At 39.3% G+C, this 17,976-nt stretch overlaps 1 protein-coding gene across 3 annotated transcripts in view; it reads right to left on the bottom strand.

The window, feature by feature from the left end:
• ANO6 (anoctamin 6) overlaps positions 1–17,976 on the bottom strand; it is a 215,313-nt gene that overhangs the window by 183,954 nt on the left and 13,383 nt on the right. The window contains exons 1-2 of one of the 3 annotated variants that reach the window (XM_066369017.1): positions 1,663–1,674; positions 1,346–1,371 (exon numbers count right to left, since the gene is read on the bottom strand). The exons of the other annotated variants lie outside the window; for them this stretch is intronic. The gene's annotated coding sequence lies outside the window, so the exon portion shown is untranslated. Of the gene's footprint in view, positions 1–1,345; positions 1,372–1,662; positions 1,675–17,976 lie in introns of those variants that run through there. 3 annotated transcript variants of the gene reach the window in all.

Below are 17,976 nucleotides of genomic sequence, written 5' to 3'. Positions count from 1 at the left end.
TAGTAAAGAAAATTCTAAAGATAAACAAGTTCTGGCAGCCATTTAAAAGGAAAAGTAGGTGAGATACTGGCATACAAACAATTGGCCCTTCTGTAAATATCTATAGAGTATATGGCTATAAACGGCTGAGTGATTTGGAGATCATCAGTTTCTAACATTTTCCTACCAAAGAAGCTTTACTCTAAATTTACATGAAATAGTATCAAGATTTTTGAAAATCAAGTTTACTACCTGATGGATATCCTCTTTTACCCCGTCAAAAAACTTATATTCCCCATAGTCTATTCCCAACACACACAAAAAGAGATCCCTCACATGCCTTAAAATGGGAATGCCTTGCCCTGCCAATGAATTTGTCCTCAGAAAAACAGATTTTCAAAAGCATGACTGCACCTTAAGAATTGGAAGAGGTCTATTAGGTTAATAAATTTTCCCCAAATTTGCAAACATTAATAAACTTGCAGGATATTTAACAAAGAAATTCAAAATGGCAGATTATAATCCAAAGGAATAAACATCCCAGAAGAAATACTCAAAGTGGAATGCTGATCACAACTTTGAAATATTTGTGAATATCTCATGAACATGATACAAATTAGGCCATTTCCTGTGAACATACTCTTTCTTATACCCAAATAACAGTTTCTAATTATGTATATTGCTGTTCTGCTTCTTTGATGTAAAAATTTCAGCTTCAGTTCAAACTCAGTTTTTGTATTTACACAGCTTTCTAGGTCCAGGACATTAGAGCAGTTGGGACAAGGCTCGATATTAGCTTGCAATTCAAATCTTTCAAAGCAGTTTAACATCCACTCTGCAATTACATTCTCAAAAAAAAAAATCCGACATAGTACCACTAATAAATAATTAAGATGATTTTAAGACAACTTGAGACTATCCAAAGCAATCTATAGATTCAATGTAGTCCCTAGCAAAATATTAATGGCATTTTTCACAGAACTAGAACAAATAATCCAAAAATTTATGTGGAACTCGCACCCCCCACACACACAAATCTGAATAGCCACAGCAATTTGGAGAAAGAAGAACATAGTTGGAGGTATCAACTACCTGATACCAAACTATACTACAAGGCTATAGTAATCGTAACAGCATGGTACTGGCATAAAAACAGACACACCGATCAATGGAAAGAACACAGAGCCTGGAAACAAACTCACACTTATATAGCCAATTAATCTATGACAAAGGAGGCAAGAATATACAATGAGGTTAAGACCATTTCTTAAATAAATGGTGACGAGAAAACTGGACAGACACATGCAAAAAAACCTACTTTCTTACATGATATATAAAAATAACTCAGAATGGATTATAGACTTACGTGTAAGACTTGAAATCACAAAATTCCTAGAAGAAAAGATAGACAGTAAACCCTCTGACACTGCTCTTAGTAATATCCTTTTGGACTATCTCCTCAGGGGAAACAAAAGGGAAAATAAACAAATGGGACTACATCAAACTAAAAGGTGTTTGCACAGCAAAGGAAACCATCAACAACCCAAAAAGGCAACCTACTGAATGGGAGAAGCTATTTGCCAGTGATACACCTAATTAGGGGTTAATATTCAAAATTCATAAAGAACTACTATAACTTAACAGAAAAATACCAAACAATTCAATTAAAAATGAGCAAGGTACCTGAATAGACATTTCTCCAGAAGGACATACAGATCATCAAGAGACATATGAAAAAACGGTTAATGTTACTAATCATCTGAAAAATGCAAACTAAAACCACAATGATATGCAAACACCTTATTTTCTTTAACCTGGCCTTTGACTCACACTGGCTTCACCCAGTGCTCCCACTCACCCATCTCCCTCTGCATCGCTTAATCATTAAGCCCTCAGGACAATGAGATCCTGGTCAGTATTCAGTCATTTTAGGAACAAGGTCTATTGACTATGTCTACTGACTACAGAGACTGAGTTAAACATAGTATCTTGGCCACAGTTGTGTTTTAGCTCCAGACCCAGGAAAGCGGAACAATCCCAGATGCAATGATCAAATACCCAACCAATCAGTAAACACCAAGACCCTAACTTTATTAATCACCATAATTAATGATTTTTTCCCTATAGTGCCCATCCCCTGGAAGCCAAGGGAGCCAGGTCTTTGAGCATGAGCTACCTGTGACTCTAGGCACGGCGCCTAGAGTCCTTACTTTTTTTACTACAAAATAAAACAAACAAAAAAAGCATGCAATGAGCTATCACCTCACACCTGTCAGAACAACTGTCATCGATAGGTCCACAAACACAAGAGTAGGTGAGGATGTGGAGAAAAGGGAACCCTTATATACTGTAAGGGGGATTGCAAATTGGTGCAGCTGCTATGGAAACAGTATGGAGTTTTCTCAGAAAATTAAAAACTGCACTACTTTATGACCCAGCAATTCCACTTCTGGGTGTTTATCCAAATAAATCCAAAACACTAATTCAAAAAGAAATATGCGTCTTCATGTTCACTGCAGTATATTATTTACAATAACCAAGATATGGAAGCAACACAAGTGTGTGTCAATGGATAAGTGGATAAAGATGTGGTACATATACGCAATGCAATATTACTTAGCCATTAAAAAAAGAAATCTTTCCGCCGTGACAACATGAATGGTTTAGAAAGTATTACGCTAAATGAATACACGAGACAGAAAGATAAATACCATATGATTTCACTTATATGGGGAATTAAAGAAACAAAATAAATGAGCAAACAAAACAGAAAAAGACTCAGATACAGAGAACAAACTGATGGTTGCCAGATGGAAGGGGGTTTGGGTGGCTGGGTAGAAAAGGTGAAAGGATTGAGAAGTACGCATTGGCAGGTACAAAATAGTCACAAGGGATGTAAAGTAGTGCATCAAGAATATAGTCAAATAATATTATAACAACTATGTATGGCAGTGGTTCTCAAAGTGTGTACCAGGGCACACTGGTGCGCCCTAGAAGATTTCCAGGTGCACCCTATGGTATTCCAGAGAAATATGTGCCTGTTGGGGAACAAAAATCCAACAGGGATTTTGCAGTTTAGATTTTTGGGGGACAGAGGTAAGAGGAATTGGCTGTAAACTGACGGTCTGCCCAACCCTCCCACCTCACTTGCCTGATTAGGTTGCAAAAGGCTGTTAAGCTGTGGTGTTGAATTATTTACACTACCTCCCATGTTCCCCAGAAAGACTGGAGGCAAGTTTCTTCTATCCTTTGTTTGGTGTAAAGTTAAGATAATATGTATGGTGGGGGTTTTCTGCATTCAACACAAGAGTAAAAAGAGAGGAATTCTTCAATGTATTGACGAGGAGATGAGAGTTTGCCTTTCAAATATATGCCCAAACATTGAAGAAATCGCTAGGACACATCATGCTCATGTTTCTCATAAACACAAGAATGAAAAAACTTAACACATTTATACCAGAACCTGCTGAATTTACTAAATCTTACTAAGAATGTATTTATGTATATAAAAAGATAACTTTTTTATATTTTAACCCTCCTTTTTTTACAAATTCCAAAAAGCATAACTCAAAAAAAGTAACATAAAAATGTTTTTTAATGTCAGAATAAATTTAATTTTGTGGTATTTATTTTAATTACCTAAAAGCACACTTGGACTTAGTATTCTTTCCTTTAATATTTGACTTATTATTCTAACATATTTCTCAGAAATTTGTATATAGTGTGCCTACAATTATTTGTAAGATTTTAAATGTACTCTGACTTCAAAAAGTTTGAGAACCATTGATGAATGGTGTCACTGGGTACTAGACTTATGGGGGTATTAGTACTTGTTAATTATATAAATGTCTAACCACTATGCTGTGCTCCTGGAACTAATATAATATGTATTTAATTTCAACTGTAATTGACAAACAGAAAGCTAACCATTAAAAAAATAATAACCCAACCCAATAATCCCCCAGAAAACCTGTATGACTTAGGAGCAAATATTTTTTAAACCCTCAAATGTCCAAATATTTAATATGTTTGTTTGCACAGATTAAGCACCTAATACAAAACTTCAGACAAATTAAGAATACTACCCTATAAAACAAAAACAAAAAGGGAAAGACAGTGAGGGCCAGACAGGTTGAGCTGCGTCGCTGGAGTGCAATCCTGACTCAGGGTAACAGCTTTCATTCCCACAGGGACCCACCCTCCAAGAAGGAAGTGTTATAGATCAGCAGGTCTTACTCTGAGCTAAGGCTGACCAAATGGGCCCAGACCAGATATCCTTGAATTGGAGAAGCATTCTAAGATGTTTTAGTGACACAACGCTTTCTTTAAAAGATTTTTGCCAGTGTCTTCCTCCTTATTCCTTCAAGTCAACTAACTCCAAATGCCTCGTTTTGTTTCTTTTTTTAAGCTTATTTACCATCAAATTATCAAATACATTTTTTTTTTGACAGAGACAGAGAGAGCGACAGATAGGGACAAACAGAAAGGGAGAGATGAGAAGCATCAATTCTTCACTGCAGCACCTTAGTTGTTTGATTGCTTTCTCTTCTGTGCCTGGGGGACGGGGGTGGTGAAGCAGAGTGAATGACCCCTTGCTCAAGCCAGTGACCTTGGGCTCAAACCAGAGACCATGGGGTCATGTCTATGATCCCACACTCAAGCCAGCGAGCCTGCGCTCAAGTTGGTGATCCTGTGCTCACACCGGTGACCTTGGGATTTCACCGGTGACCTCTGCATCCCAGTCCACTACACCACTGCCTGGTCAGGCCAAATACATTTTCTTTATAATCCCTACAGACAGACACATACAAAAATTCAGCTGTACTACTTGGCAGAAGCTTTCTAAACTGAGTAACAGAACCAGGTAATGGCCAAAGTGCAGGATGACAAGTCATTTCAGTTTGCTCATCCATAAAATGATGTCCTGCCAACTTTACACCACTGTTGTAAGACTCGAGTGAGACACAAGTGCTTTATTAACTGTAAAGTGCCACAGCTACACAAAATGAAGTTACTATCATTATACAGTATATGCATGCCAGGAAAAAAAATAACTTTACAGTAATATTTATCAAATTTTTCCTTCCAAGGACTCGCTGTCATGTCCAGATCATCCTTCCACCAGGATTTTCAAGTGGATGAAGCAAAATTAATGGCAATAAGATTCTATAGATTCTGAAAAATATTCATAATTGCACAGTGTATTAGATAATTAAATATATAAATTTTGTTCTTACTTTTTCATTCTTGTACCCAGAACCAGACTGTCTAGGAATAAGCGTAATAATTGAGCCTAAGTTCTAACCCTGCCTTCATCATTTATGTGCTGTGTGACTTTAGAGAATTACTTAACTTTCCTGACCCTCAATTTTATCATCCATAAAATAGGTATTATAATAGCACTTACCTAATAGCATGTCTAACTATTAAATGTATTTATATATATATATATACATATATATATACTATATATATATACATATATATACTATATATATACATATATATATACTATATATATATACATATATATATACTATATATATATATAGTATTTCTTTTTCTTTTTTTCTTTTTTTTTTTTTTTGTATTTTTCTGAAGCTGGAAACGGAGAGAGACAGTCAGACAGACTCCCGCATGCGCCCGACCGGGATCCACCCGGCACGCCCACCAGGGGGCGACGCTCTGCCCACCAGGGGGCGATGCTCTGCCCCTCCAGGGCGTCACTGTGCCGTGACCAGAGCCACTCTAGCACCTGGGGCAGAGGCCAAGGAGCCATCCCCAGTGCCCGGGCCATCTTTTGCTCCAATGGAGCCTTGGCTGCGGGAGGGGAAGAGAGAGACAGAGAGGAAGGAGGGGGTGGGGGTGGAGAAGCAAATGGGCGCTTCTCCTATGTGCCCTGGCCAGGAATCGAACCCGGGTCCCCCACATGCCAGGCCGACACTCTACCGCTGAGCCAACCGGCCAGGGCCTAAAATTTACTTATTCATTTTAGAGAAGAGAGAGAGAGAGAGAGAGAGAAGTGGGGAGGAGCAGTAAGCATCAACTCCCGTAAGTGCCTTGACCAGGCAAGCCCAGGGATTTGAACTGGCGACCTCAGCATTCCAGGTCGACGCTTGATCCACTGCGCCACCACAGGTCAGGCTATATAGTATTTCTAATTATACCTGGCACTTAAAACATTACTTATTTTAGGCATCTCTTTAGTTTTTTAACACTGATAGGCATATAGCAGACATATACTTAATAAATCCTGGGTTGATGAATTTCATTAGAAAGAGGGATGGAAATAACCCACATGAGTCATCTGGTCTACACCCAGATGACTTCATGTGAAGCAAGGCTGTGTGGAAACAATCAGGCCAATTCTTGCCTTGTCAATTTTTAAACATTTTCAGGAATAAAGTCTACATTTGGACCTCAGTAAGACTAACAATCTAAGCCATTAGGTTAATTATAAGGATGAATTCTCTTCCTCCAATAGGATTGCCTCCATACCCATTTCCTCAGCTGGTCTGTCCATGTTATTATAGGCCACTGGTCAGCTTTCTTTCCAAAGCCCAATAACCTTGGCCTGTTACTCCTTACTCATAGTTAGCAATGTTTATTTTGACTTGAATTCTCAAGTGTAGAAATATTTCAGGCACTATATTGACCCAGGTTAAAAAAATCCTGAAGAACTCAAAAAGGATTACCCTGGAAAGTGCAAGAAAACCAAAAACCACAAAGTAAACTTGCAATACATTTCAGTTTGTACTCATTGGCTCCGAAGAATGTCACTGATTCAACAATTCTGATAGGAGCTATTTATTGTAGAAGGTAAATTAATATGTTCATTTTTATTCATTCCTATTATAATATTATGAAAAAGGAGCCCCAGTATAAACTGAAAAATGTCACCCAGGGAATAAAATCAATTAAAGATGTACTGCGTACTTACACTCAGGCAGACTTACTTGAAAATTCAGTGCTTTAAGCTAATTTCCCTCTTGATATTTTCAAATCTAATTCAGTAACACAAGTAATGCTTATTAATAATATTAATATACCATATTCTATCTCTGTCAACTTAATAATCTTCTTGGGTCTTTTCTTTTTTTTATTAAAATGTCAATCTAACTTCTAGAATCCTACCCAAGAGAATCTATGCAAAATTACAATGAACATATTGATTCTATAGACATAGTAATTAGCAATGGGCCCATTCATGAATGCTTGTAATTAAGTTTTTATACATATAATAATTTTATTTGAAATTATGAGATTTGCATAATTTGCCTAATGTACACAACTGCTAGTCCAGGGACTGCACCAAGTCTTTTATGTACTTTATCTCATTATATCTTTATAATGAGGAAAAACAGCTCAGAGATTTAAAAATTTAAGGTTGTACAACCAGCAAGTGGCAGAGTAAAAATCTTAATTCAGTCATTCTCACATCAGAAAACCCTTCCCCATGAGACCTTTCTACTGCAGAGCCATCTGTGGTAACATAGTGAAAAAGCAGATAAGACAGAAATACCTTTCCTGAAAGAGCTGCCACACCACCAACACAAGTGAGATGACTCTAACAAAGCCCCCCCCCCATAAAAAGTTTTAACTTTTTTTAAAGACAGAATAGAAAATACCTTATGACTAATTTCTATATTAAGAAAAGCAAACAAACAGAATATTATGAATATTAAAAAATTATATTTCAGTACATTGACTTAATGGATGATTTCACTGCAGTTTTAGGTTTAGAAAGTCATAATACAAAAATTCAAAGGAAATGTACACATTCTCCATTTTCATTTAAGTGGCTTAAATAACTTCACTCCTATCCAGGGCTGATCAACATACCCTATAACTCCTGTCCACAATGGTGGTTTCAGGGATTAGGATATAATCCCATCAGAATCATCTGCTGTGATTTGTAGGGAGGAGGTTACCAGAACTCTTTCTTCCTCTGGATGACATGGTGAAGGGGAATCAACAGATGGGACATCACCACTGTCACATAGCTGCAAGGCAAGAACTAGAGCTGTTGAGTGTAACCTTCTATGAAACCCGAGGGTAAGACTGGTTCCTCTGAACTTTCCAGTTATAGCACTAATAAATTCCTTTATTATAAATTCAGGCCATTTGTTTTGGGTTCCTGTCCCCTGTGACCAAAGATTCCTAATTAAACAGAAAGTCAAAGTCTCTGAAAAATATATTTTAAAAATAGCATTCTCTATTTCTTCTAAGAGAATCTGTTGTAGTGCACACATTTTAAAGCAAGTAGACCTTAGGAAATGTCAGTGTGGGAGCTAATGATGACAGCACAGGAAAACCAGAGGTTTTCAGTTTCAAAAAGCAGCAGTGTTAGTTAACAGTTTTACAGCACTGTATACTTGCCAAGCTGTAACTTATTAGTTCTGTATCATGATTTCCCCAGTTTTATCAAATAGGCAATTCAGTTCTTTTGGATCAAGGATCCTCTTAACTCTTTGAGTAGTATGAACATTTGTGTACATCTTTGCGCCTCTTGACCATCCAGAGTATGACTGTACAAAAATTTTTATTTTAAAAATGTGTAAGGCAACATTAAAAAAAGGCAAATGTATATTCTTTTTGTTTCCATATATTGGTTATCAAACAAGCATGATTTTAAGTTAATAAAACTGTAAATGGAACTAATTTCATTTAAAAAGCTCAAGCCCTGGCTAGTTCACTCAGTGGTAGAGCGTCAGCTCTGTGTGTGGATGTCTCGGGTTCGATTCCTAGTCAGAGCATACAGGAGAGGCACCCATCTGTTTCTCCAACCTTACCCCTCTCTTTTCTCTCTGTCTCTCTCTTCTCCTCTCACAGCCAAGGCTCCACTGGAGCAAAGATGGCCCAGGCACTGAGGACGGCTTCATGGTCTTTGCTTCAGGCACTAGAATGGCTATGGTTGCAAGGGAGCAATGCCCCAGATGGGCAGAGCATTGTCCCCTAGTGGGCATGCCAAGTAGATCCCAGTCAGGCGTATGCAAGAGTCTGTCTCTGCTTCCCTGCTTCTCACTTCAGAAAAATACAGAAAAAAATAAAATAAAAATAAATTTTAGAAAAAGCTAACTCCCAGGGGTCAGTGAGCATGAAAAAACCCCAGTACTCAAAGGGTTAAGAATCTGATGAAAGTTACACATTCCTTTCACAGGAACCTGAAACAATGCAAATAAACACATTTCCCAGATAGTTTAAGGGATTCAAGAACTCCCCATCTCAGGCTCACCCACGCAGATCTACAGATCTCAAGGTAAAAACTTATGTAGGACCCAATGCTTGGGCAATATGAAACACAAAATAGAGAAACCAGCATCTTCCTGGTCAGTTTCTTAGAAAGGACATCCTCTATGCCAGAGACCCCCACACATCTCCTCTGAAATGCCTGCCAGATACTCTCCTTTAAAGAGCCTTGCTCAATCCCACCAAACTGTGACGGCTTTCACTCACTCATCTAATAGTTACAATAAAAATAAGGCAGGAATCACAAAGAACATCAACAGAAACTTTACGAATTCTGTCATCAAAAATCAAATATGATTTTATATTATAACTATATTCCCTGGTCCAATCAATCTTTAAGTTTCTCCGAAAGTTTTATTAAGCATAGTAAAAGTATTTGTAATTATTTCTATAAAACACAGGACAAAAAGGCCTTTATATAACCTCCCTTTATGCACTATTCCTTTGAGAAGATGTTCTTTATTTTTTCTATAATGCACACTGCTAGGAGGTAACTTGCTGAAAATGAGAAGGCAATCAGCACTATATCTGAACTATAGCTGAATCTCTTCCATTTAATCTGCAGTAATTTATTATACTAAAATATCTATAAACATCTGTAATATGATGAAGAAGCAGGTAAATTTAACCACTGCTTTGTATATCAGGAAACAGCGATATGCAGAAAAATTAACTGCTTTATTCCAAGTTGTCATAGCTAGATAATATTAAGAAAGTGGTGCTTTGACCCTGGTTGGGTGCTCAGTTGGCTAGAGTGTGGTCCTGATATACCAAGGTTCCAGATTTGATCCCCAGTAAGGTCACATACAAGAATCAACCAATGAATGCATAAATAAGTGGATCAAATCAATGTTACTTTCTCTCTCTCTTCCTTTCTAAAATCAGTAAATTTTAAAAAAGTGGTGTCTTTAAAAGTTTAGAATGCATGTTCAAGCAGACTCCTATGTACACTAAATACATTCACACTTCAAAGAACTACAAAGCAATATATTACCACAATTATTATTTTATTATCCAAATAATCTCTAACCATGGACAAATAAAGTGACAAACTAACATGGTATACAGCAGAAATCACAGATAATGGCTTTTCTAATACATATGCAGTTACCTCTTGAACAACACAGGTTTGAACTACATGGGTTCGCTTATAAGCAGATTTTTTTCAATTTTCTCCTTCTTATAACTTCTTTTTCTCGTTTCTTTTTCTTTTTTTGCAAGACAGAGAGAGAAAGACAGAGAGAGGGACAGATAAGGACAGACAGACAGAAGGGAGAGAGATGAGAAGTATCAATTCTTCGTTGCAGCATCTTAGTTCATTGATTGCTTTCTCATATGTGCCTTGACGAGGAGTGGGGGGCACAGCCAAGCCAGCGACCCCTTGCTCAAGCCAGTGACCTTGGGCTCAAGCCAGAATCCGTGGGGTCATGTCTATGATCCCACGCTCAGCCAGCAATCCCGTGCTCAAGCCGGGTGAGCCCGCGCTCAAGCCAGCGACCTCGGGGTTTCGAACCTGGATCTTCTGTGTTCCAGGCTGACAATCTATCACCTGTGCCACTGCCTGGTTGGGCTTTCTTATAGTTTTCTTAATAACATTTCCTTTTCTCTAGCTTACTTTATTGTAAGACTACAGTATATAATACATATAACACAAAATATGTTAATGACCTATTTATGTTATTGGTAAGGCTTCCAGTCAATGGTAGGCTAATAGTACTTAAATTTTGTGGGAGTTAAGAGTTATACGTGGATTTTCAACTGTGCTAAGAGTCCCGCCCCAACCTCTGTGTTGCCCAAGGATCACTGTATGCGCCATATAATGATTAATATATACTTTCCTATTCCGGTTGCAGTTAAAAAGTCAGAAATCACAATCAACTTTTTAAAAAGGCAATGAAACACTACAACCTTACTCATTTTATAAAATAAAAAGTTCAGAAGAGACTCTCTCTCAATACGTTTTGAACTTCTGTTGTGGGGGCTCACAAAGCTTAATGAAATGAATGTCATTAAGCTTATCAGGAGTTGGACAGTAACCCTGCAGTTGACCTATTCATAGCATGTATTGTCCCCCCCCCCCCCCAAGTTAAACTTTGAATCAGATGTTTTCTAAATTCTGCTACAACATGGTTTGGTCTGTTTTTGCCTGAGCATTCGCCACAGCTAATTTCCTTCGCATAAGGCAGACAGGATCTCTCCTCCCTCCTTCCCTTCAATGTAGCCTTTTCAATTTGCAAAAACAGTTAGCCTAGTTGGGTCAAGACCCAGGACAGAACAGGGGTCCGGAGACGACCTGGAAGGAGCGAGGCCTGCCTCCACAGTGGATCAAGTGCCTGGGAATAAGCCCAGTGTGGGAGCCTGGAAGGACACCTGAGAAAGGACGTGGTAACCAAAAACTGTGGGGACAGGAGGGCATGCCAGCTCAGGAATGCCATCAGCGTCAAGGAGGGAAGGGAAGAGCCAAGAGTGGTTCTCCACTTTCTGGATTTCCCAAAACATTTTCAAACACTGAAAATTCTGATTAGGGCACTTTTCTTAAAACTGTATGTGCACGAGATTGAGGGAAATATCTGGTTTTCATATTGAAAGAGGCAAGGCTGATGGACAGCTGCAATGGGAAGTGTTATGGGTGCAGCTGAGCGCTAGCTCTGCTCAGATACCCTGCTGCTCATGCAGGTCACTTGTCAGTGTTGGGAACTGCTTTAGGCTAGAATGTCCACTGCCAGGTGCCAATTTCTACTGTGCCCATGAGGCGGTTTTCCCACATTCCAGCAAACACTTGATCTTTCTTAGGTGCCAGCTGAAGTCGGGCCTCCTATCTGTTACTGCAGGAAACCGAATCCCACTTTTACTCACGGACCCGCTTACAGCAGCCATCAGGGCATGACTAATGAAGTGGAGTGAAAATAAATACGGCACTTTGATCATAATGCAGGGCCCCGATTTAAGGTTCCCCTGGTAAAACAGCTAACGAACAGCACAGAGTACAGTTCATGTTATTAAATCCTGGGACACAAGCAGCCCATTATCTGGGTCTGCTCTGGGCAGGGGGCAGGGGGCAGGCACCACTTAGGGGAGGACTTAATTCTCTGTCCACGGCAGCATAATTAGGAGACATTCACAAGCGTAAGACAGGACCTGAAGAACAGAGAGACTGGGTTCCTAAACATGTTTCTGGGAAAGGAGTCTAGGCAACACGGGGGAAAAGGACAAGCCAAATTATGAAAACTGAAACACAAACACAAGGTTAATGCTGAACCGATAACTAAATGCTGAGACTTTAAATCCTTGCTTGGAGTCATAACTGGTTGCAGAGACTGCTGTGTGGCTAAGCCACGAGGTGGGAATCAAGAAGGTCAGCTGAGGCCCTGCCGGTTGGCTCAGTGGTAGAGCGTCGGCCTGGCGTGCAGGAGTCCCGGGTTCGATTCCCGGCCAGGGCACACAGGAGAAGCGCCCATCTGCTTCTCCACCCCTCCCCCTCTCCTTCCTCTGTCTCTCTCTTCCCCTCCTGCAGCCAAGGCTCCATTGGAGCAAAGTTGGCCCGGGCGCTGAGGATGGCTCTGTGGCTTCTGCCTCAGGCACTGGAATGGCTCTGGTTGCAACAGAGTGACAACCCAGATGGGCAGAGCATCGCCCCTTGGTGGGCGTGCCGGGTGGATCCCGGTCAGGCACATGCGAGAGTCTGTCTGACTGCCTCCCCCGTTTCCAACTTCAGAAAAATACCAAAAAAAAAAAAAAAAAAAAAAAAAAAAATGAAGGCCGGCTGAGGGTGGGGGGGTATGTGAAGGCTGGAGTCCAGGCAGAGTCTAAAAGCTTGCTTTCACCCAAGCAGTGAAGATGACTCACGGTGGAAACCTAAGTCAAGAAATCATGAGTCATCATTAAGGGAAGCCATCCCATTCTCAGCGTCAATAACTTCTCTGGGAACTTGGAGCACATGTGCTTGAATAAATATTTTGGAATCTAATATTCTGCATCGACATGGCACTGCTCTTTCATTTTGGATAGGTTGTCACTCTTACTTTTCTATTCTCAGAGCTCTTCAGTTACCAAATGAGGCTAATAATATCTGTGTAGAATATTTTTACCAGTAAAAACAGCAGTAAGAGCTGATCTTTAGAAAAAAAAGAATTATTACACTTGAACTCCTTATATAGAAGGAAGGTGTCCACAAACCATCCACTCTGGACTGGTATCACACTCATAAGGAAAACTGTCATTGGACTAACACACTCAGAATGAATGTGCAGTTTGGTGTCACGATCACAGCTGGGCAATTAACATCTGAATTTCTGGAAAGTGAGATGAGTTCATTTTCTCACACACTTGCTTCCAACTTAAGAAAACAGTTGCTAATTTCCTATTATAGGCAAGGAATTGTGTGAGCTGCTAAAGAGATTACAAAAATAACTAAGACCAAAAAAGCTCTTGACTTTACAGGAAAAACAGAATTAAAAGGTTAAGTATTAGTAGTTTGCTATCTGTGAGAGATATAAAACAGCAAGTTTTAATTCAAAATATTTTTCCAGATAAGCTGACAGGTAAAATAGCCTGAACTACTACTTATCACCACATCAATATGACTCTCCAAAAATACTAGGCTATGTGAAAGAAGTCGGGCATGCAAAAGACTACATTCTATAGGATTCTGTTTATGTAAAGTTCAGAAACCAGCCAAGCCAATTTTGGTAGTAGAAGTGTCTGTATGAAATCTGGATTGCGGGGAGAAGGCTTGACTTGAGAGGCCAATGGAAATATCCACTATCTTGTTTGGGGTGGTAGTTATACAATTGTCAAAGCTTACCAAACTGAACAATTAACTGTATATTTTATTGTATGTAAAATATGGCTTTTAAGCATAAAAAAAATACCACCTGACTACATAAATATTACTGGGAATAGCATGCTTGATAAAATCACGGCAAAGGGTTAATGGGTATATCTTTTATATTTGACCTAAACAGCATTTATAAAGAAAATATTTCCAATTTGGAAGGAACTTGATGTAAGGCTATGACAAGAAGTTCAATAATATAGTCAGAGTGCCCCATAGCTTTCAGTCATGTATGAAAGATCCTGACATGGAAAAATGACAGGATTTTAAAATAGTAAGGAAAACAGAATTTGCATCCATTTCTTTCTGCCCTAGCAACTGAAAACAAAGTATGTTTTAATTTGCATCTTCCACATTACTCTATTCCCAGGGTTCTCTGGCTATTCCCAGGGAAGGGGTTCCAGAGAGGGCTCTCTAGTACAGTATCACCCCCCAACCCCCCTTATCCAGGAGGGATATATAGTCTAAGACCCCCCCAATGGATGCCTGACACCACAGACAGTACTGAATCTTAGATATACCAAGTATTTTCCTATATATACATATCTATGATAGTTTAATTTATAAATCAGGCATGGTATGAGATTAACAATAATAAAATTTAAAAATCATAACAATATACTGTTATAAAAATTATGTGTATAGTCTCTCCCCTCCACCCTCGTAAGACCAATCGATAACCAAGATGATTACTAAGTGATGAGAAGGCCGGGACACATACCGTGGGGAGATGTGGAACAAAGGATGGTTCATGTCCTGGGTGGGGCAGAATAAGGTTCCATGCTACTCATAATGGCGCACAACTTCAAACTTATCAATTGTTTATTTCTGGAATTTCCCATTTAATATTTTCAGACCATGGTTGACCAAAGGTAACCGAAAATGTGGAAAGAGAAACTGAGGATGGGCGGAAGGGGTGGGGCGCCAGTCAATAGTAGGGTTTCTCAAGAGGAAAACCCTTGATGGAGCACGTCCAAGTCCCTGTGGGGCTTTTCCACCCTTCCACAAATTCTGATTCATGCTGCAGGGGCTTGGTTCTGACTCCCAGCCAAGGTCAGTCACTTCCAGACAGGAATGAGTCACAGCCCTCAGCTAGCATGGCCGGAAAACTGGAGAACAAGTTCCTGGCAGAGAATCCAGGAAATGGGCTCTTTGCTAGCTCCCTGCCCCTTTCAAGTTATCAGAGGAAAAGGTGGAGTGCAGGGAACAGTGTACCTGCTCCATTCCTTTCTTCCTCCTCTGTCAACTAAAGGAAACTGCACAGATTGCATAGGCCCAACCTCTAATCACCTTCTCCTTTAACTTATGGAAGGGAGAAGGTTGTGCTAAACTGAGATACAAAGTAAGAATAAAGGGAACTGGGAGTGGCCTACCAAGTTTTTTGGTCCTTCTCAACCCAGTGCTAATGTTCTAGCCCATCTACCAAGGCGCATTGAACTATCTGAGCCAAGTAGTACTGAGTGCTCACCTTTACAAGGGACACTGACAGCTGTAGAAATTAATATAAGTAAGGTGACCAACTTTTTTACAATGAAAAGGAAGACAAAAATAAATTGAAGAAAACAATATCATAAATAAAAGAAACATTTTATAAACTGCAACAATACAGTATAATATGATAAATGCATAATAAAGACATTTGTAATACTTTATATTGTAATTATGCTTACATGCCTATTAATTTTTAATAATAACTGTAAGAAAAAAGTACTCATTTAGATACAAATACGTCACACCACACACAATGGATCGACTCTGCATCGATCAACTACGGACATTTACAGATCAGTCTTCCAATATCAAAAAGGAGGACATGTAGGAGGACATTTTTCGAGGGAGGACAGAACTTACAAAAGAAGGACTGTCCTCCCTAAAGGAGGACAATTGGTCACCTTAATATAAGCAAAGCTCCTCATGGAAGATTCCCCCAGTACAACTGGAATTGTGAAGCTGAAACATTTGTGGTGTTTTAAATATTAACCTAATGTACATCTTGAGCCTTCTCATAGACTTGCTTTTTCAAGAGTCTAAGGTCATGCTATTTTTAGAATTATGAAAACAGCTGCACTTGCTAGCCATCCCCCAGTGAGGGCCCATCCTGGCTTTGGATACACCCAAATTCTGTTCTCACCAGTGCTATCCTGGTTTGGTCTCTTTTTTCACCATCTTCAAATATGATTAACTGGCAATCTGCCGGCATGTCTGTCTTCCCTGCCAGTCTGTGTACTCGTCAAGGGCAGAGGCTGTTCCTGTCTTGTGTATTGCTAACCTGACACACAGAAGGTGCTGAATAGACATTGGTAAAATGAATAAATTTCTGCATGCACTTTTCTTTTTCTATCACTTAATAGAATATAAGTTTCAATGAAGACGGGATCCTCTAAAGCTAGTTTTGTATCCTCACACCTTAAATGACCCACGGGAGGTCATCAGTAAATATTTACTGAATAAAGATTGTGAGACAAGATCAACCCAGGGCTCTGAGCTAAATTAAATCTCAATGCACATGACTTTTTAAAAGAGCAATAGACCTGATTTATGAAGGCCACTGATAACAAATTCCATAGTTGGCTTTCAAAGGGATGCTTTTGTGTGTGCGAAGTAAGTTAAGATTATGACTGAACACTTCAAAATAAGTATTTCAGAGGATAAAACAAGCCACTAGCCACAGTTTAGGGAACCAGAATTCTCAGAAAAACCATGATTACCCTGTGGCTCAATAGCCTTTTGCTGTGTTGCTTACCCTTACTGAGGATGACAAGGCCTGTTAGAAATGCTCACGTCTCCTGTTTTGTAAGCTGCAGTGTGCTCATTATAGAAGTATGTACTCAGTGTGTACTAAATACTACTCAAATTTAAATGGAGGCAGGAAATATGATACAGTCTGGCAATCTTCTGAATGGAGTCTCGTTGAAATCCCGTGGATGACAGAGCTGTGATGGTAAGTGCAGTAACTGAAGAATGAAATTTTGGCTTTTACTGAAAAGTCACTTCAATGAAAAGCTTAAAATACCTTAAATTCTACCTGACTGGGGATGAAAAAAAAAAGTCTTCTTCCTTTCACTTTGCTGTCACCTATCCAAATGGAAAAGAGTATCTCATTTCCTTAGGTCTGATGCTCCTGAACGGGGCCTGGCAGCGGTAGGTTTAAACTATTGGATAGAGACTGAATCACTCCCAGACTTCAAACACACAAACTGAGGAATGTTATTTCATATACCTATTGTGCAAATTAGAGATTATTTTATTTTTTTATATCACTAAATTCAAAACAACCCAAACCATAATGGTAATGATTTCCTTGTGTATTTGTATTTCAGTTTTATCATTTTGCTCTGTAACATAATCACCTCTTTTAACAGGTTTCGTTTGACCTCAAACTTTGAAATAACAATCAATGAACAAATTTTATTCTTGTGAGCATATTAAACGTGTGGGAATTTTTCCAATTAAAATAACTGTCCATTCCAATGACAAGTAAAAACTACATATTTAGCCCTGGCTGGTTGGCTCAGTGGTAGAGTGTCAGCTTGGCATGTGGATGTCCCAGGTTCAATTCCCAGTCAGGGCACATAGGAGAAGCATCCATCTGCTTCTCCATTCCTTCCCTTCCCTTTTCCCTTCTCTCTCTATCTCTTCTCTTCCCACAGCCATGGCTCCACTAGTTCCAGTGCATCAGCCCAAGGCGCTGAGGATGGCTCCATGGAGCCTCTGCCTCAGGTGCTAAAAATAGTTCGGTTGCAAGCATGGCCCCAGATGGGCAGAGCATCTGACCCAGACAGGGGTTTCCAGGTGGATCCTGGTGGGGGTGCATGTGGGAGTCTGCCTCTCTATCTCTCCTCCTCTCAACTTAGAAAAAAGAAGAAAAAAAACCCTACATATTTAAAAACTCTAAACTAAAAGTTCATATAATA

This window comes from Saccopteryx leptura, chromosome 2 (assembly GCF_036850995.1).
Source record: "Saccopteryx leptura isolate mSacLep1 chromosome 2, mSacLep1_pri_phased_curated, whole genome shotgun sequence".
Taxonomy (NCBI): domain Eukaryota; kingdom Metazoa; phylum Chordata; class Mammalia; order Chiroptera; family Emballonuridae; genus Saccopteryx; species Saccopteryx leptura.
This window is presented reverse-complemented; position numbering and strand designations above follow the sequence as displayed.